General features: G+C 37.9%; 1 pseudogene; it reads left to right on the top strand.

Moving 5' to 3' along the window:
- LOC107611301 lies at nucleotides 1-1,404 on the top strand (annotated as a pseudogene).

The raw sequence follows: 3,160 nt of genomic DNA on the forward strand, positions 1-3,160 counted from the left end.
AACTATGTGGATCGTGGAGCTATTGCTAGCAACGGTGTTAAGGGAAACCTTGAGATTTATGACGCTTTTGGTATTTGCACTGCCGCTACTAGAATTTAGTAAGCTTCAATTTTGCTTTTTTTCTTCCCTAATTATTTTTGTTATTGTTGTTATTGTTAACATCATCTTCTCGGGGTTGATATAATTTTATTTTCATCTCAGGAAATTTTCACTTGAGCAATTTTTATCTTGGGGTTTATTTTCATCTGCATTTATGGTTGGACTTCTATTTGCTTCTCCAATATTTGCTTCTCTTGCTAAAAGGTGATACTAACTTCGTCTTGTTGCTAAATTGAAGTAGCTTAGAGTAGGAAGAGTTAACTATATGAGACCGGTCCTACATGATTCCCTTTCAATTGCATGGTTTTTTAATGCATTTTTATGTTTTGAAGTCACAATCTGTTTCGTCTTATTGGTGTTGGATTGTCAGTTTGGACGTTCGCCATAGCTGGATGTGGTAGTTCGTTTGATTTTTGGTCTATTGCAATATGCGGAATATGAAGGAATATATTTTCAACTTGTCAAGGCCTTAATACTTTGCCATTTGCTAGTATTATGTATTGATTCGAGAGTCAAGACTGATGCCATGGTTTTGGCAGGCTAGTTGGTATAGGCGAAGCATCGTTCATAAGTCTTGCAGCACCTTTCATAGATGACAATGCTCTTGTTGAACAGGTTAGTCATAGCTCTTTCATTCCCATCAGAATTAGGTGAACTTAATGTCTCCACCAATGCAGAGTTGCAGCTTGTATTTTTATTGATGGTAGAAAACAGCACGACTTGCTACCTTCTATATGTGCATACCAGCTGGGACAACTTTGGGCTATGTTTTTGGTGGACTTGTAAGATTAATACTCATAAAATCTAGCTTTTTAGATGTTTCTCTTATTGTTTTCTTAGTTTGCTGGTTTAAATAATCATTTTATTTGTCATGAACTGATGTTGTTTGAGTATTAGTATAGTTGCTTATGAGTTAATTTTATGTACATATATGAGCTTGTGTAATGCTAACTTAAAGAACTATTCATTGGAAAATTTTCTACACACTTCGCATCCATTATTTTTTTTGAATGTGTCATCTGCAAATGAGTCAGCTTCAAAAATTCAAATAATGTGTAGGTTGGAGGCCAATTTAATTGGCGTATTGCATTTTGGGGTGAGGCAATTTTGATGCTTCCTTTTTCCATTTTAGGTTTTATATTGAAATATTTGTAGTTAAAGGGTAACCATTTTTTCTGAATGACTTGTTTCTAGAAGTTAGTCAATTTTCTACTCCTTCTAATAGTATCACAATATTTAATTTCTCACCATAGATTTCACTCCCATGGAATCCAAGCTGATACCGACATCTAACGAATGTGGAGGTACTGAAAATCTAATAAATTTAGAGAAAGAAATTTATTAATAGAGTAGATAATATTAACAATAAAGAAATTTTTTATAAATTTTTCATGTATTATAGTTTTATTTTACAATCACTGTGTAACCCATAAAAAGTTATTGTAAGTTTAAGACAACAATGGCACTTATGTTGCAGATAGACCAGCTAAAATATTATATTTTACCTTCATGATTGATATTTATGTTTCTCAGGTCACCATCCATATTGAAGAATTACATCACCAGGTTCTCAAAAGATATGCCGGAACTTTTGCGTGACCAAGTGTATGTCATAAATTTTTTTTGAACAAAAGAGCTCAACACGATAAGTGGAGCAACAAGGTCTCTAACCGTCTCAAACCAAGGTACAAAAGTAAAAAAATTAGCACCTACAAATAATCCCTTGTGTCATCTCCGGCATTGCCATCAACAATAAAAGGGGTCCAAGTTACACCAATCCCTGTAACTGATCAAAGATCTGTGGAACACCTCTTCTATTCCAGAATCCTTGTTATTAAAATTCCACTCATTCCTCTCTAGCTAGACATTCCAAATAACTGCAAAAAAACATATGAACCACTTGTTCTACTCCTCTTTCCTGTTGACAACTCCTGTCTAACTCTCAAAATGTTCTTTCAACGAACCCGGGAAAGCCCATTGCCGCCCAAGGTCAGATAGCCAAGCACCCCACACTTGCCAGGTAAATTTGCAACCAAGAAACAAGTGATAGATGTGTTCAACATCTTTCTTGCACAATACACACATGTGATCACCCTGGCTAAGAATTCCTAGCCTAAACAACCTTTCTTTGGTATTCACTCTGCCTATAAGAACAAACCAGACAAACAACTCCACTCGTGGCGGAACCAAGCCTTTCCATACTGTTTTGGTGAAACTGTAGCTGGATATGTCCTCCGGGATTGTTTCTGCTTGCATCACCTGCACAAAAGAGTTAGTTGAAAAGATCCCTTGCTTGTCAAACTTCCAAAAAACTCTATCCTGGTTATCACATGCTAACTTTACGGGCCGTAAGGTCTCATGCAAATGATCCACTAGTTCCAGTTCCCAATGGAATAATTCTCTCCTCTACTGGAAATTCCAAATCCACTCTAACCCGTCCCAAAACCCACATTTTCCTATGATGGATCCTCTTTGGTTTGAAACAGAGAAGAGCCTCGGAAAGCTCGACTTTAACGTCCCACTTTGTAGCCAAGTGTCTTCCCAGAACCGGGTTCGCATTCCATCACCCACCTCCATAGACATTCCAGCAATCATCTTATCTCTCACATTGCGGTCTTTGATCTGCAGCTGACAGATATCTTTCCAGGGACCTCCTTTACTAAGCAGTGTCTGCGATTGCAACATCACATTGGGGTTCAGGTTGTGGTAGAAACACACAATCTTCTTCCATAACGAACACTCCTTTTGAGAACTGCCACCACCACTTGAAAAGGAGGGTTGTGTTCCTAACCACGGCATCACCTACTCCCAGTCCACCCAATTTTTTAGGAGCCTGGACTACTTCCCACTTAACCAACGCCATACCATGCCTACCTTCCTCCTTACTCCATAGAAATTTTCTCTGTAGTGAAATTAGCTTCTCTGCCACTGCCTTCGGCATTTTATACAGGCTCAAGTAGTAGACCGGCAGGCTATTCAGAACAGCTTTAATAAGAACTAGCTTACCTGCTTTATTGAGTACTTTCGCCTTCCACAAGCTAAGCTTCTCCTCTACTTTATC

This window comes from Arachis ipaensis, chromosome B08 (assembly GCF_000816755.2).
Source record: "Arachis ipaensis cultivar K30076 chromosome B08, Araip1.1, whole genome shotgun sequence".
Lineage (NCBI taxonomy): Eukaryota > Viridiplantae > Streptophyta > Magnoliopsida > Fabales > Fabaceae > Arachis > Arachis ipaensis.